General features: G+C 28.7%; 1 protein-coding gene across 3 annotated transcripts in view; it reads right to left on the bottom strand.

Annotated features, from left to right (window-relative positions):
- Nucleotides 1-19,404, bottom strand: part of LOC107454132 (toll-like receptor Tollo) — a 107,010-nt gene that overhangs the window by 58,406 nt on the left and 29,200 nt on the right. The window contains exons 1-2 of one of the 3 annotated variants that reach the window (XM_071178402.1): nucleotides 14,552-15,342; nucleotides 1,968-2,034 (exon numbers count right to left, since the gene is read on the bottom strand). The gene's annotated coding sequence lies outside the window, so the exon portion shown is untranslated. Of the gene's footprint in view, nucleotides 1-1,967; nucleotides 2,035-3,100; nucleotides 3,372-14,551; nucleotides 15,343-19,404 lie in introns of those variants that run through there. The other 2 variants (XM_043041148.2, XM_071178401.1) reach the window with 2 other exon arrangements.

Raw genomic sequence — 19,404 nt, 5'->3', positions numbered from 1 at the left:
GGAGCACTAAACACCTCACGTTATTTTATGGTCAAGCTGTATATTATCTTAATGGCCATAAAAGAGATTAGTGCAGGAATAATGATTCTCGCTGTGTTTTATATGAGTGTTTGATTGATACGGTTAGCCTACTGTTGGGTTTCCGGCAATTACAGTTACAGAAATTAACTACTATCATGGTTTTAGCAGCTATGAAAATTCAAAGTACTGTAATGTAATCCACGCAATAAATTTCATAATGCAAGAAACATTATTTTAACGCTTTATATTTAATTATAAAAATGTAACATTCAAATTAGAACATTCTATTAAGCAAAATTATAAATGCACATTGTAAATATTTTAATGGTTTAGTTTTTAATTATTTCACTAGTGGAATTAACTTTTTGAAGAAATAAATTAAGCAGAATTTTATAAATATTTTAAGGTTTTAAGAGTTAAAAAGTTAACAGTTGTTTAAGTGTTAAAAAAAAAGTATCTCTACAAGTTTTACTTGCTTCGTTTCTTGTTGATATGTATAACCTCACATTCTTTTGCCACAAGTTGTAAGTCTTACTTGAAACTATTATCGAGAATTTATCCTAATACACAAATCAACATTAGTTTATTAATTTGTATTGACGACTGTCCAATGATTAAATGTATGTGGTAAAAGATGGAATTAAAAATTTACCATAATATTGAAAATATAAAATACTATAACATTAAATATGCGTTTATAGAAAAATATAGGACAAATCATATATTCATTGTAGAGAATATATATAAAAAAAATAAAAACAAGGTGCGACGTTTTTTAAGAGTTTATCAAATTTTTTTTCAAGGGGATTATTGCAATATTTGTTCTAAATTAACTGTTTAATCCTTAAATATGTTTCTTCAAGCATAAACGGTACATTAAACATTAAAATAGTACGTATTAACAGAAAGTCGTCAAGCTGGTAAAAAAAAAAAAATCAAATTATGAATGAATAAGATTACTTAAAGTATACATACCCATAATAAATATGGTAACGCCCCCTTCCTCAAACACAAAGAACAAAAAGTAAAAACATCACCACATATCAATTACGGTCAAAATCACCTTGACCTTCTATAAAAATCACGCTTTCATAGATGAGGACGGTGCTGGAGTGATCGATAGGCGAAATTCGTGACTGCGACCAATGGTCTCTCTCTTTTTTATTCCCTTGTACCCGGGGTAAAGAGTTGTAAGACTTATCACGTGGCCGCAATGGATTACAGCTCTATGTATCTATATATAAAAGCTTTAACACGACCCTGTGTTGAAACATTTATGAAGAACAACTTCTCTGTTCTGAAAGTCAGCGGTATAATTCACCATTTCTATCGTTTATGGAATAGAGCTAGTGAGATGAGAATCACAAACGGTTAGTGAAGTGTTTATGACAAATCTCAATAGAATTCTTCCTTTTAAATAATTCAAAAAGTCTTAAGACTCCGGTTTTTCTTTATATAAGTGATAAATAACCCAGAATTTTGATTCAGTTGAAAGACAGGGAAATAAAGACAAAGTCGAAGTATAAATACAGAGTAAGTTTGTTTCAACTGGTTTAAGTGAAGAAAGAATTATGAATTTAAAATCATCATAAGGGCTCTGAAATATGAGGGGAATATTTATTCAACGTTCACAATGTTCAATGTTAGGATTCATTGGATATTTAGGATACACGACGATATTTAGGATACACTATTACTCACTTGAAATTATTAACGTGAAATTATCTTATCGTACTTGTCCTTATTTTAGTCTATTTAATTTTTTGCTTTTAAGCTATTTCTCTTAAAATACGAGTCATATTTAAAAAAAAAAAATTCTTAACGATATTATTATATTTAGTTTTCACTTTCTCAAAAGCTTTCATTTTCTATTGAAACCGATTCTTGCTAACATTTATCTCTACCTTACAAAACACAAATATACAAGAACAATAAAATTTACTCACTAATTCTTTGTCAATTGGAAGTGAATGGACCATCACATTTATTGTAAAGAACAGTCAAGAATAAATCCTAGGAGAAAAAAATGATTTCATCACTAACACATATAACAATATTTGTTAACGAAATGTAAATACAACAATGTAACAAAGTTTAATTAGTGTGAAATATTAGCATGTGAAATATAACAAGCTCATTAATTTTAGACAGAAAAATACGTTAAATTTCTTACTGAGCGGTTCGATTTAAACATCGCAGATTTTAGAAGCATTCATAGTAGTTTCTCCAGTAAATATTAAGTAACACCAGGTACTTTTTTTTAAAATGAAGTTCTCAAAGAAATATTTCTTGGATACGGAATCAGCGTGGAATTTAAAAACTATCCTCCCTTGGAATTTCAGACCAACTCTACAATGCGTTCAAAGTAGACTATTAGAAATTTTTAAACGCGTTGAACCACAATATCGAGTTTGATTACACGATATTATGGTCCAACTTAAATGGAACCTAAGTTTATGGTCCAACTTAAATGGAACCTAAGTTTATGGTCCAACTGGAATGGAAGCATTGTTCATTGTCAACACTTTTTGAAAGTTATAGCATATATAGATCAACGTTGTACAGAATATTCTGATAGTACATTTATCTCATTCATATTATTCGCTGAGTTTATCTATGTATGTATGCTGTAAATACCGAACTGAATCAAACTGGATAATTAATTTTACGAAACTGAAACTATTGACTTGAATCACAATATCGAATTCTTATTACACGATATTATGGTCCAACTTGGAACGAAAACAAAGTTTATGCTCTAACTGGAACACAATCATGGTTCGATTCAACGCCTTTTTTTAAGATTGCAGCATACATGTATCAACATTGAACCGAATATTCTAATAGCGTATTAATTTCATTTATGTTATTCATTGAGCTTATGCTGAACCAAACTTAATAATGACGAGTTTTTTTTTAAAACTGAAACCATTGACTTCGAACAGAACATAGTTCCGCAACCTTTTGTATTTTCAAAGTTCACGCAGGTAAAAAAAAAAAAAAAAAAAAAAAAAAAAAAAANCTCAATTCATACAAAGTATTTCTAAACGAAAGAAATACAAAAGCATCCACTACTCACCGTTGATTCGATTATCCTTGACCCTATTGAAGAAAATTAAAAAATGCGCGAAGGTCCACCGCTTTTTTAAAAGATAAGTTTCTAAAAAGAAATCCTAATCATTCATTGGGATATATATACTTATCAATGAAGCGCGGCGCTTCTCCATCCCAATTAGCTTTAAGATTAAAATTAGCATACGATACAAACGAGTTGTTGCACATGTGTTTCATGAAGCATGCAGCGATAACAAACACATTAACTGCAACCGAACGTCGACGCACATTGCGCTCAAGTGGGCGAAGATTTGATGTGTAATAGAACACCGGTTTTGTCTCCATGTGTATTTATTCTGTACGAAAGACATTCAAAGCATTAATTTCTGCCGCCATTGCACGCCTTGGCGATTACGATGAAACGATAAGAAGAACAACATAATGACTTCATTTTCTCTTTCCTCCAGAAGAAAATAAAAAATTGGCGGGAAGAAGATATAATTTTCTGTTTCATCCGTTGCCATCCATACTAATCTGCAAAAGTCATCGAGAAATTCCAAGTGGAAAAAAAGTAATAATAAAAAAAAGGGGTGGAGGGGTCCGAAATAAAGATTTTTTTATTTTGATAATTTCTTTTTCGAGGCAAATAAAAGTTCTAGTAGTTTGTCAGACGATAAATTGTGATATAGCAACTGAAGCATGTATCTGATAAAAATGCTCTAAGAATCGTTGAAAGGCGAAGATGGAAAAGGTGCCCACTCTAATTTGAAGTGAAATGAAGACATGAAAAATAATTTGTAGTTAGGCCTATCACGTAAATTCTATGCAAAAGAAAAAGATGAAATCGTCAGATACTGAAATAAATCATAAAGATAAGGAAAAATTAGAAATATTTTAAGCATGGATCTGAGTATTACTTAAAACAATTAGAACAAAAAGCGTTCATTATTACTTTCTTTTTCTATTCCCAACAGCTACGTTTGCTCAAAGCTAAAGTTTTGTAATGTATTCTTTTACATGTTTACTCATTTTTGGTTGCCAGGAACTGTTTCTGCAATTATTTAAGTGCCTAAATACTCGGGAAAAAATCATTGTTGAGACGTGAATTTTTTACGCGTGAGTGTGGTCCAGATTTGAGTCGCGATGATTCGAGGAGTGATGGTTAAGGCAATGAACTGACATAGTGGAAGAGCTGAGGTTCGATCCTAAGTGGCGCCTGATGCCCACCCAGCTTCAGATCAGGGGATACCAGCTTGTCTGGAAAATAAAGGCAGTCTGTGCGCAATACTGTCTAGATTGCGACGATCATTCATTCACATAATTGTGAAACCTTGACTCCATGAACCCCTGGCATGCAACGGGGTATAGCAGCAAGAATGTTTTTATTTATTTTTTCAGAGGTCCAAATTTTTTTTTAATTTACGAACATGATTATACATTATAAACCATTGATTGTTTGATAATTGATGCTCCTTACAGGCAATTTTAGAAAGGTTTTATGAGTTTGAAAATAATCCATAAACCATTCTAAATTGGGACTGACGATGACGTTGATTGCGAAAGACCCCTTAATTTAATCATACATACCTTAATAAATTTAAAATAAAATGAGAATATAGGTTTATTTTTTAGTAATATTTAAGCTTAGATTCAGAGTCTACAAGTCACAGAGAAGCTTAAAATCATCATAATTCAAAATTGAACTAATTCAACAACAAAAATATTTACATTCGAAAAAAATTAAGTTCGAAGTTTTATCAAATATAGCGGCAAACGTTTTTCAGAAAGGAATAAAATAAATTCATCCTTTTTTTTTCATTCGAAAATGATATTTTTATTCAGCTTCTTTTTTGAGACGAAATATTCAGTTATTCTTAATGTAACATTTTACCTTCAAATTGAAAGTGTTAACTTTGCGTTTTTTAAAAATAATGTAAAAGTTCTTTGCAAAATAATATTACCTCATTTTTACAAAATTATTTCGTATCCTTTTTCACGAAGCTATTTTTTTTACATCTTTTTTTTCTTGTTTTTTTTTTTTATAAAACCGCAGTACGTTTTTATTTCTTACGAAAACAATTTACGCAATTTTTGGTTATCATTTTACCCCTTATTTTTTACAAAACAATTTTACAATTTTTAATTACTACAAAATACATTCTTTAGTCTAAATTCACTACATTTCTCTATTACTTCAGCAATCAATCAAAACTACATTTCATAAAATAGTAAAATTGTTTTATAAAAAAAAGGGGGGTTTTCATTTTTTTCCCCATTACAGAAGCACTTGACCCAATTTTCACAGTCATTTTATCCATTTTCCCCTCGGTTTTATTACAACATAATCATTTGCACCATTTAGGCTATTTTTACAATATTTCTCTATTACTTCAGCAATCAATCAAAACTACATTTCATAAAATTGTAAAATTGTTTTATAAAAAAAAGGGGGTTTCATTTTTTTCCCATTACAGAACCACTTGACACAATTTTCACAGTCATTTTATCCATTTTCCCCTCTGTTTTATTACAACAAAATCATTTGCACCATTTAGGCTATTTTTACAATATTTCTCTATTACTTCAGCAATCAATCAAAACTACATTTCATAAAATTGTAAAATTGTTTTATAAAAAAAAGGGGGTTTCATTTTTTTCCCATTACAGAACCACTTGACACAATTTTCACAGTCATTTTATCCATTTTCCCCTCTGTTTTATTACAACAAAATCATTTGCACCATTTAGGCTATTTTTACAACATTTCTCTATTACTTCAGCAATCAATCAAAACTATATTTCAAAAAATAAACAAAATGAAACATCTAAATTATCATTTCCAATAACAAATACATACTTTTGCACAAAGCTTAATTAAAACTCGATAGTTTTAATTGCTCTAGCCTGGAAACAGAGCAGATTAAGCACGGCTATAAGCGAACACTTAAAGGAATTCCGTAAAGTCGTTGGAACACGAAACAATATTCCACATTTTCGAAAGACGACCGAAACATTAATTAAGAAGATCGCTTTCACGGTCAGCGTAATCGATTAGGGAGAGTATATTAACTGATAATTACTCACCCATCTGTTAATAATCGATCGATAAAGCTATTAATCGGACACAATTCCGCTAATCGATACACCAAAAGGAAGCTTTCTTTCTCATCGGTTTTCAAAATCGATTAATCACGGCAAGAGGTTGGAAACAAACTTGAAGAACTAATGAATGGCGATGGAAGTTGGTTTCTGAGAACTGTCAATAAAACAAAATGTTTCGAGATGACACTGATGCGAAACTAACTTCATCAATTTGATTTTAAGTAGTCATGATGAAAATTTGAAGAATGAGAGAAAATGAAAGTCGTATTGATTGCAAAAAATTCTTCTAGTTAAATCAGTGGCTATGCAAAAAGCTAAAAAAAATTTTTAGAGTTGATTACGGCACTAAATTAAAAAAAAAGTGTTTGGAGAAGCTATTTTGCACTTTTGTAGCTTCTAGGAAATTTAATATTTTGTAGCCAATTGGAACCATCTGTTTTCAAAATCAATTTATCACAGCAAGAGGTCGGAAATAATTAATGAATGGTGATTGAAGTTGGTTTTTGAGAGCTGTCAATAAAACATAATGCTTCAAGATGAAACTGATGAGAAACTAACTTCAACAATTTGATTTTGAGGAGTCATTATGGAAATTTGAAGAATGAAAGATTTATTGCGAAAATATTCGTCAAGTAAAATCAGTGGATATGCAAAAAGTAAAAGAGGTTATTTGAGTTGGTTATGATACTAAATAAAAAGCTGTTTGGAGAAGCTATTTTGCACTTTTGGAGCTTCTAGGCAGTTTCATATTTTGTAGCCATGTGGAACTATCGGTTTTTAAAATCGATTAATCACAGCATTAGGTTAGAAATATGAGTAAATGAATGGTAATTGGAGTTTATTTCTGAGAACTGTTCATTAAACAAAATGTTTCAAGATGATATTGATGCGAAACTAGCTTCATCAATTTGATTTTGAGGAGTCATAATAGAAATATGAAGAATGAGATAAAGTGAAAGATTACTTGCAAACAATTCTTCTAATAAAATCAGTAAATATGCAAAAAGCGAAAAAGATCATTTGAGTTGATTAATGCACTTAAAGAAAAGTGCTTCGAGGAAGCTATTTTGCACTTTTGGAGCTTCTTGGTACTTACATATTTTGGAGTGATTCGGAGTAATACATTGAATCTACTTTGAATTGTCTTAATTCTTCGTAAACTAATGACAAATATCAGTGACTCTTACAGGAATGACTCTTAGAAACAAATCTAATTAATATCGTACAGTAGCTAATTCCGTGAAAAAGACGTATTTTATTGCTAATTCGAGAAAGAGGAAAATACATGATTTTCGAAGAAAATACAGTTTAAATTATATCTATAAAGAATTGCTGCATCAATGCTAAATGTTAATTTCATAGGGAAATGTATTTGGGACAATTTGTATCAACTAATTTGGACGGAGTTGTTGAAATCTTTTTCTACGAAAGTTATTTGCATAAACAGTAAGAATCCATTCCTTAAACAAGTACGACTATACTATGTATATAAATATAAATTAAAATTTACGATACATAAAATACAGACTTTCAATTTACAATGGATACTCGCGAACAATTAACAATTGCCAATAGTTGCGGATGATAGCACCACAAATCTGCTTTACATCGTTTTTCCTTTTACCTTAAGGAATTTAAATTGCTGAAGGCACACACAGCAACCAAACGTTGCATTTTATGAATTGGCAGTATGAACAGTAGCAGTATGAATTAGCTGTATATTGGCAGTTAATTGGAAAAAGTAATAATAGCGGGATATTAATAGAAAAGAAAAAATCAACCCATTTTATTGATTTAGTTGATGACTAAACTCTGTTTCAACACATTCCTTTACTTTATCTCCATTACAAATGTAGACACTTGCTAAAGTAAAAATCCTAAATAACACTATTAATTTTTTTACTGATAGCACATTTATAGTTAATTCAATTTTTAATAAAACTCTAATGGAACTCGTTAGATACATTTTTTTTTCTTTTCGTCGAGCAACTTGACGTTTCCTTTTTCAAATCTATTTTGATTTCCTCATTCACGTCTGGTGAATCTTGAGAATGGGCGCTTATTATCGAGCCCTCGAGCATGTCTACTTTGTCCATCTTTTATAATCTTTGAAGCAAATGGAAGTTTTTATATTTTCAAGAATCTACATACGTAATTGAGTTAAGGTAATGTACTGATTTGAAACATCCTTCATCTTTCCGCATCATATTCTTGGGATTATTCACTCCAAATATTGCACTATATTTTTAATAGTATTATTTGCATACATATTAAACATCGTAACAATTTGAAACTATTTCAATACTTTTTGACTACTCTAAATTTTAATCTAAGAATTTACATGTTTTATTCAGTTGCTTTCATTATTCAATCAGAAAAATTCGAGATTATATCCCTCTTTATATTTCTCTAAACCTCAAAGTAAATAATATCATTTAATAAATGATATTCTTTGAATGTTAATTTTTTCTTTAAATAACTATGTCAACTAATTTTCGAAACTGTCACAACGACATGATTTAAAGAAATCCTAGTAAAGAAGCACATAAAAAGTAATGTGAATTAATTAATTAAAATATCTCTGAATATCAATGAATAGTATTTTAAGAAGAAAAAAAACTTTTTAAATTCGAAATAAAATTGAAATCATTATTCAACATCATAGAAATATTATTAATTTAAATCACAAGAAAAAATTTGCAAAAGTAAAGCAGAATTCTAGGAGCTGATGGACTGAAGCAAACGAGATGACATTTTTTTTTTTTTTCTTTTTTAACTTCAAAAATTATTACTAAGCACGTTTCATCTAGGATTTATTTTAAAGAAAACTATTCTATGATTTGATAATGAGGTTTGAAATTCTTTTGCATGGGTCAGTAATTGCCGACGATGATAGAAAATTTAATTATAAAATCTGAGAAAATACGATTTATTTTTTGTTAAACAGTAATTATTTCACAAATGTTTCATTAGTCTTAAAATTTTTTGATGCATTGCTAATTCCAAGAATTATTGAATAATTTATCAAAATGTAGGCTTGAATAATTTCATGTGTGATTTATTGATAAAACTGATGTCGATTAAATTATTAATTAAATGAATTATCATTTCTTTTCATGAATGTAGAAAAAGAATTGGAAAAAGAGTTTAAGATGAGTTTTTTTATTCGTGAATTTAATGAGTGTAAAATATGTTTGAGTTTTGTTGTCGACAGTATGTCGACATGTATTAACCAATAGCGATTTTGATTGAAATCAATAAGTTCTCGCAGTATTTCGATGCTAGCATTGAGAAAATAAGAAGGAAAAAAATTCAATTAAGGGGGAAAAATGAAAGAAAGAAATGTGCTCTAAAAAATTGACATTTGCAACATCTATATGCTGCTACATGAAGTACATTAATATTTAACTACTGAAAAACGTATAATTGCGAAAAATAACTTTCTAATACAATTTCAAAAGAGACTCAACGTTAAAACTTATAGCCGAATATTTAAATGTTTCGGTAAAATATCTAAATTCTACAGAATTATATAATACAAATATTATATAATTATACTTAGATAAAAATGACATATGAAATGATAAACGATATATTATTATACTTAGATAAAAATGACCTACGAATAAAGTTAATTTCTAATTTCAAATGGAAGGCTTTAGGTAATATAATGATAATAATAAAAATTGCTAAGAGCAGTGTCTTTCACTACGGCAAAAATTTACCGATTCACATAAAGCAAAATGCTTCTGTATATTATTCTCTGCTATTTGGCAGAAATTCCAGAAACTAGTAAAGTGCCTATCTGAAAATAATACTAAGGAAAAAAAGGGGGCTTATTATTATATTGCCCTTCATATGTATGAAACATGGTATCAAATAATTAAAATGGATATTTCTTGCTGAACGGAAACGGATATTCTATCCCACGCAACAATGGAGATTTTTTCTGTAAAACTTTAGCGCCGATTTTTGACATCTTTATTCATGATTTAATTCGCTGCAATCGTTTTGTTCATTGATCTTAATTTTAACAACTTAACTTTCAACTGAAAATTGTTTCAATATATTTATCTATAATTTATTCACTTTATATAATTTATCAAATTTTCCTTTACTATTTCCTCATTTTTATTCTATATAATGATATTCAGAAAAGTGTGGCATATGGATTTAGTAATCTGTAAAGGAAGGAGCTTATTCTTCCTATAGTATGCGATTTTATATGAATAAATACAAAGTAAATTGATGAAATTATAACATTTAATATCTACAGTTATTTACAAATTAATATTTAGTTATACGCATAAGTAATTCCAGTTATTAGATACATTATTAATGAGGGAAATATTTACATTTAATAACTAAATTATTTTTTTAATATCTCAATATATAGAACGTCGGGATTGTAATTAAAGTTACGTTGTCCTAGCAACGCGCTGTTTACATTTACATAAAATGAAACTTTGTTGCATATGATTTTACTGACTTTGCGCCCTACAAATCCACATTAAAAGTACCAGAAATCAGAATTTTGAATATTTTAGTTTTTGGGCAAAATATCTGTTAATTTTTTATTTTGGAGGTAATAAGAACATATTTTTAAAGCTTTCTAAAAAAAAAAAAATTTAGGAAAACTTGAAGGCTACTTTTTAAGTCTATATTTCGCAAAAAAAAAATATTTCAAATTCCTTCTGAAATAACAAATTTTTCTTAAAAAAACAAAACCTATAGACCATTAAATAATATAAATACTGAAATTTACAGCGTGGATAGATCAAAGCAGAATTTTTTAAGCTTTTTATCAAACATCTACGACTTCCTACTTCATATTCTTACAAAAAACCGAAATTTATCACGATCTTCTCATGTTTTGGCACTATTATCTTGAGAGCGAAGCCAGATTTATACACATCTTGATTGATTTGTTATCATTCTGATTGATTTCAAAGGATATTCATATGATCCACTCATTTATAAAAAAAATATAGTAAACTTAAAATCTGATAAACGCAAAAAATTGGATCTTATGAATATAAACAAAACTGTTTGGAAACAGCATATTAAGAAAAGACAACATAAATTACTTCCGCTTACAATGCATGAATTGAACTGATAATATTGATAAAGAGCGTTTCAAANTGTTTATCATGTATATAAATGTTTATATAAATGTTTATCAATGTATATATATATAAATGTTTATCATTGAGACACGTGAGCATAACCAATAATAATAATAAAAAATAATAAATAAATAAAAATAATAAAAGAGAACTTCTTTCATTAATTGTTGCCAAGATCTTATAAATATTCTTGATAAAAAAAATTTTTTATGAGAAACATAATGAAAAAAGTGAAAATTTTGAAATGAATATTTTCTATGTTCACAGCTTAAAAAGTTGATTCTAACCGTATTTTGAAAAGGTCGCTGATGTGTTGTCACTAGAGGATTAATTTTTTTTCATTTATTGCTATCGTAGATTTAAGTGAATTTTATTTATTCAAATACCACCTTTCATTTCAAAACGTTATGATTTATTCATTTTTTTTAAAAATTCTTTTGACTAAAAAATTCATTTGTTTATTTGGCGCATAAAATCCTTGCTAAAATAAGCAAAATATTTCATAAAGAATGCAAAAAAAAAAAAAAAAAAAAAAGAAAAAANAAAAAAAAAAAAAAAAAAAAAAAAAAAAAAAAAAAAAATACACAAATTTAGTTTCTAAACCATAAAGCTGTATTTTTAAAAAGATTACTAGCGTAAAAAAAGCAATTAAAAATTAATTTGAATTGGAAAAAAATTTGCATATGATTTTGAAATATTTTACTAATCTCCAATTGGCAACAATGATGTTCAAACAATGTAGAGGGAAAAAAATAGTAAATAGGGTACAAAAAAGAGTTTAACATTCATAACAAGTAAATAAATATTTATTATTAAAGTATTCGCTTTTATGCTTAAAAAATGACACTAGAATGCCTAATGACTTTTTCTCCCCATTTTCGAATTTTATGATGGATTTAATTATATTTCTTACTGTTGAATTGTTCTGTAGTGTTTTTATTTCCCATTATTTTCATGAAAGTGATGAAGAAATTTTTATTTTGTCTGTTAAGAACGATACAATTTATTTATTTAAAACTTTTTTAAAAATATTCTTCGAACTTCGTCGAAAAACTTGGGAATTTAATTCTAAAATCAAACATTGGTCAACAAATTTGCGCATAAGAAAATTAAAGCTTCAGTATTTATTTGTATGAATAAAGAAATACATTTTCTGGCAATTGCCATAAAATGTTAATAGAACATAAATAATGTTGAAAAACTAATTAATAATTAATAAATTTAGTTTAGTTATCTTTAGTTATTTAGTTAAGTTATCGTTTGTTTTTTTATTCAACGGCCCCAATGTGCAGTCAAGTTGAGTATCATTTTATTTCCTCGTTCTTATTTTTGCGTCAGACACAGTTTCTTACATCGGCATGATAGTCTGAAATTTTTTATTCAGCACTTCTGGGATTAAATTATGCTTTAATTAACTCTAATAATGCGCTCTTAAATGTTTTCTATTCTGATATAATTTCATGCAGTAAATATAACTGAACATAAAGATTACCAAATATTAAGATGTAAATAATTTATAAATGTGATATAATAATTATTTCGAATATTTATGTAGGGAATAGTATACTATTGTAGCCTTACTTAAACCATATTCTCAAATCTATTAAGAAATTAATTAGAATTCATGTATTTCTTACTCATACAATCTCCCATACATTAGAAATGAACTAATTGTAATCATTTCGAATATTTATGTAGGAAATAGTATACTATTGTAGCCTTACTTAAACCATATTCTCAGATCTATTAATAAATTAATTACAATTCATGTATTACTTACTCATACAATCTCCCATACATTAGAAACTAATTGTAATTATTTCGAATATTTATGTAGGAAATAGTATACTATTATAAGGAGAATAAATCTCCCTATTGTCTCTCCGGAAATAAAACAAAAAATAAAGAAGAAACTAAAAAAGATAAGAACAGAGAGAAAAGTGAGCTCTCTTCAATGCCATCACGTGGGAGATCATCTTCATAGAGGTTATCGTTGTTTTTGGCAAGAAAAGTCACAATTGTGGGAGGTAGTCTATTTTCACAGATACTCATAGACTTTTTTTTAAGTTCAATGAAACTATCTTAGACATCGTATATTTTCTTGATAAGACACTCGGTACTATATTACACAAGACGAAAACCATCCATCCAGCGACATTACATTGATATGAAATGTTGAAACGATGTCAAAAGGTTAAGACTCTTCCTCTTTCTCGAGCAATAGAGATAGCTAATATTTTACGTAACTTGGATAACTTTCCATATTCGATGTGGAAAGTGTCATGATACTTTCAAATGTATATTTTACATAGCAAAATAAAGTGAGAAGGTTGAGATGTAGTGAAGACTATTACTTCTTTAAAACGAAAAAACATAGTATTTTTAGTATCATATAAGTCTTAATATTGCAGAATAAGTTAAAAAATTCCGAAGTACAGCCATTCGTTTTTTTTTTCTTATTTTTTTTTTTTAAACTAAACAAATATTAGGCATCTTTAACAATAGATATAGTTCAACATTATTTTAAACAATTCTTTTCCATCGTTAAAGGGAAACTGATAAAAAACACTACTGTTTTTCATTGAATTTGATGAAATGTCCCTTTAACGCGGCAAAGTGTTCTTCTGCAAGCACAATGAGATATTTATATATATGAGATTTATAATTACAGCAAGCATCAAAGGTACAGTTGCATTGCAATACTGCTAGAGCGATATATTTATTAAAATTATTAAACTTATAAACTTAAAATTATAAAATTATTATATTTATTAAAATATCTTAACAAAATTGGCGCCATATGACCAGCAGTCTAAATGTGTAATTTTTATTACGGCCTAAATTTTTGTTAATATTTAGTCATCCAAAACTAATAACACCTTCTGCATTGCAAAATAAAAATCAAAACTAAAATTAACTTAAATAAATATAATATATTTGAAACTCCATTTAATGTTAATAAAAATGCTTTAAAGTTAACGAAAATGTATTTTTTTTTAATTCGACAGAAATAAATTTAAATTAATCGAAGGAAAATATTTAAATAAAAATATCGGTACAGAAAATAATTCTCCACGCGGGAATGAGGTAGGGAAAAAAAATAGAAAGTTGAAAGAATCAAGTAAAACTATATCCAGCTAGAAGACAATTGCTATAATTAACTTCGGACAAGAGAACCATTGTTTAAGTTTCTATCGTCGAACCAATTCATACTTCGGAAAAAGCTTTTTTTTTTTTCATGTTCTTACCCAAAGTGGCCTTTGTTGTTGGTAGCAGAAACAATACTGAAACTAAGTTATTTGCAAAAGCTCTGTCACAAATCTTTCCTGAATCACTATCAACAGCATGCACCTGTCACACCGCCCACCATGCTTGCACGTCCATACGTGTCGACAACATACTATAAATCTTACACTACACAATCACTATTCACTCGCGTTTAGGAACGTTTTAGAAGCACGAACTCTTGTCCATAAGATTAAACCGGATATTGATTCCTTTAGTTCGAAACAGTCGAGATGTTCGATTTTCTCGGTCAGAGAATTTAAGCACCCCCTCTGCTCGACAAAGTAGCCTCGGTGTGGTTTAGGAGGTCAAAAGCACGGATCATTAAATTGTATGTCTTGGCGAGATTTTTGCGGAGTTTCGTGATGTTCGATATTGGGATGATGTAAGTGCACCACATCGCGGTACATCACTGAAGTTGTTCTCTTCGGATGGTAATATCTTTATCGTGCCCACAGATGAAAGAATCGTGATGGCTGATTTATAGCAGTTGATCACGTGCAGCTTCAATTGATATAAATATATTCAACTTACAATGAATAATGGAAGAAAAGAAGAATCCATTTGTAACAAATTGACCCTCTTTAGGTAATAGATAACGGTAACCTATTCCAAAACACATCGATTACCCTGGATAAAGGATTGTTTTGAACTAAGGGCTTCCAAATGAAAATGGAAATCACTTGGAGTCTGTGCCAAGGAAGGTAAATAGGAGGATTTTGTTAAGTTAAATCGAATATTCATTGGGTAATTATTAGATGGTTAAATCATAATTTCGTGCTTCAAGCGTTAGGAAGTGAATAACGGTTACCGTTCAATGAGATTGTTAGTGAACACTAGTGTATAAAATTCGAAAATAAAACTACTTGTATAAAATAGAACTTAATTTAAAACGTTCGAGAAAAATATTTAAATAGCGTAATTAGACTCAATAACTAGGTTTCCACTTAGGTGATCCACTTTTTTTAAAAATTGTAGTTCACTCATGCAACGTTGATTATCCATAACATAAAAATCATAAATTATGCGATTCAATAAACTAAGAAAAGAAAAATTTCTTCCCATTCCAGTAATCTATTAACCTGGAATTATACAGACATAATATTAATAATTCCATAAAATTTAGACTAACAGAGAGAGAATACTGACATAATGATGCATATATGCAAAACAAATCGTATTTTCCGTTTTAAAGACTTTTTCTGGGTTTAATATTCTAAAAAAAAACCTGTAACTGACTATAATATCTAAAACTATTCAAAATTAGAAATTGTAGCAAGAGTAACTCAATTTTTTTTAAGTTAGTTTTTATAAAAGATTTATTTTACAAAACAAAGAAATTATTTTTATATTATAACACCAAATATCTATATATATAGTAATTTATACAATGATTTTAGCTCTGTAAAGTAATGTACTATGGAGTTTAGTGTATAATATTTTAATGCTTTGGAGAATGAATAAGATTGGGTAATAAATTACGTCATATAAATGAGCGACAATGGAAGTTACGTCATATGAAACAGCATGAACAAAATATCTAAAAAATAATAACAGGTAAATAATAATTCAAAATAACTCACTGAAACTTACAATTACGTAATGACACTTTTCTTCCACTGTGACATTTTCAACTTGGAAATTGACAACGGCAATAAAACAGGAATACCAACACGCACGAAACATATTATTCAATGCTATCAGATGATATATATCGCAGAAGAGTGGTAGAATTTCAAAGAGTTGTTAATTAATCATGTCAATATTTGTCCTTTTTACTCGACTCCCCTTTCCCTCCTAAATGATTATATATCCATATTTTCTTTCTCTTTAAAGCGTCACGTTCTCGCAAATAGCTGATTTTACATTAGCATTGAAGACTTCATCAAATTATACCTATTCAGAAATAAAACATTCAGTTGTTGAATAGAATATTAATGCTTGTAGCTTTAATCAACTTTGGTTAATTAATGCCCTGTAAGCAGTAATATAAATAAAGGGTCATAAAAGTACTTTATTATATGTTTTTAAACATCTCTGTAGTGTATTTAAGGCAATAACTGTTCTTTTTCATAGCCCCCGTATTGTTGGATTTGCTCTGAAAGAATCTTTCAGTCAAGCATCGACTAAACTTTTTTGAGCTAAACTAATCTCCATACACGTTACAGGAATATCGCCAAAACCTTCCAGTAGGGTGCGTAGCCAAATAGTTCAACAAAAAATAAGCACCTTTTAAGCACTTTTCAAGCACTCAAAAAATATTTTTTAGAGCTCTAAAAAATATCATAATTAGAGAGGGTTGGAAAGTTTTTAACAATTGACGGTTTTATGTTGTTTTAACCGTCATGTCGGAAACAAAAAAACACGTTTGGCATTGCTTTTGACAATTGTAAAAAATTATGAAATTTTGAATCATGTAAAACGAATCTCATTTTCATACGCTACGGACTGACAATACGCCGAAATAGATTGATTGGGTTTGAGTTAATTGTGAAAACGCTGAATAGAACAATGTGAACTGTGTCTTTTTGCATAATTTGTAGCAAAAATCAACATGGTAATGGAAAAATCTTATTTTGAAAAAAAGCACTTTTTAAAACACCCAATGAAAAAAGCACTTTTAAGGGCTTTTAAAGAGCGAAAATCTTAAAGCACCTTTAAGCACTTTTTAAAAACGCTACGCACCTTTCCAGGTTTTGTTCAACATAATGAGAATAAACCAGTTTAAATTATAATTTTTAAAAAAAATCTCATAAACTAATTTTTTGAAGTTAGCATAACACTTAAGGACATGAATGATAACATCAAGCAGTTTTTTCTCCCCAAAACAAAATGAAATAATTACAAATAACGTATCACAAATTTGAGAAGAACGTTAATTACCATTATTTTTCCTTCCAATTTTTTTTTAAATAGTCTTGTTTTGTAAGATAAATATCAGCAAGTTAATGTCTATATAAGTTAGGGATATTGTTAGAAAAAACTGTTTGTGCTCAGTAAACGCTTACCTAGTCATTTCATTCTTTGAAAGAATGGAAAAAGGAGATTTATTGATGGCTTTCAAGTCATTAGTATATTGCCTTCACAAGCTACCTTCGTTCGAATGGAATATTGCATTGTATTGATAGTAAAAATAAACGGAAATAAGCACGATTAAGTAATTACTGTCAATAAAAGCGAAGAATGTAATTTGAAAAAATCTTATCCATCAAAAGAACTATATTATTCTGGCAAAGAGCAAGGTTTGAACCAATTTCTAAATTAGGTTATACTAATTATTAGTCGGAAGTAATGATATACCAATTGCCGCTTTATCGAGTTTATTATCAATTAAATAGAAGTTACTTTAGTTAAAAATGCTTTAATTTTTTTTTCAAAGTTGAAATTTTTATAATTATGTGTCTGGTAATCTATCATAAGCAACTTTATACAATTAGATTTTCTTATTATAGTATTATTATACTGCATATATGGAAATAATTTTTTTTGTGTCTTTCTTCTCTTAGTTATATATATTAATTGCATTGATTGCGTATTTTTATGCATGTAGGCCTACAAGATTAATTTAATTTTATATACAGAATTTAAAAAAAAATACTATGCATAAAATTTGTTGCCAGCAACAGGTGTAAAATTTATTAAGTTGCTGTTTTAAACAATGTTGTTAATATTTCAATAGACTGAAGTAAGTTCCTCAACGTGCTGTAAATGGCAGTGCACAACACTATCAGAAACAACCTATTATTTGCAGCATTTTCTGAAATTTACACCAGTTTGCTATAATGTTCAAAACAGAAACTTTGTTGCAAATTTTACAGCAGTCTGGTGTAATATTCAAAACAGCAAATTTGTAGTGAACTTTAAAGCACCTGCTGGCAGATGCTTTAAATACTGACCTACAATCGCCGTGACAGCAACTTTTGCTGTAAAATACAAACGATTTTTTTATTTTTTATTTTTTGCAATGCAATAACTAATAAGTACTGAATAATAATTATACATTAGCGGGTACAAAGTACTAATACTTCTTCTCTTTTATTTATAGAAGTTGCACGATAACTAAAAAGCTGGGTTAATTTTAGGTACTAATTTAATAAGAAAACATTTTTTCGATTTAAGACAACTTATGAATAAATATGATATTCTATGTAAGAAATGTATGATAGATAAACTGGATTGAATTTTTAGGTTATGATAATTTAAATTATTAGCCAATAATTTAATCCGAATAAATAATTAGGCAATAATTTAATCCGAAACCAGAATTTTTTTGTCTGTAGACTTTTTCCACTTGAAATAAATTAAAACATAGCGTTATGTATAAAGTTCACAAATAATTAATCAGATAAATAAAACAAATGGAAGTTTTTCCTAGCTGAGCAACTTTGCGTGGCTTATTTTTTACACCTTATTATCATTATGAAATTCTTCGAATAAATAATGCTTGACAAAATTTTCCTCCTTGGTGGAAGACCTTTCATTCACCTTTGTCAGCATATCAAATCGAGCTTGATGATAAAGTCTTTCACAAATTAAAACTCAAAGAGACATGAAAAATATTCTTCGCGAAAAGAAAGAACAACTCTGTGATCTCATAATAGAGAAATTAAAAATTTCAATCACGGCCAGAGCTTCTTTTGAAAAATGCCATTTTCCCATGAATGAACCCATCAATAAAGGTTATCAAAAATTGGCTGCCACCGTGTCAGTTGGTTTCCGAGACAGAGACTCAAATTAAGATGTGGGCCCAAGCCATAAAAGATGGGGACTCCTCCCAACGAGAGACCAAGTAATGAAAATCACGTGTCGTTAATTG

This window comes from Parasteatoda tepidariorum, chromosome 3, assembly GCF_043381705.1.
Source record: "Parasteatoda tepidariorum isolate YZ-2023 chromosome 3, CAS_Ptep_4.0, whole genome shotgun sequence".
In the NCBI taxonomy this organism is placed as follows: Eukaryota; Metazoa; Arthropoda; class Arachnida; order Araneae; family Theridiidae; genus Parasteatoda; species Parasteatoda tepidariorum.
Note: the sequence above shows the minus strand (reverse complement) of the source record. Positions and strands in the feature narration are given on the sequence as shown.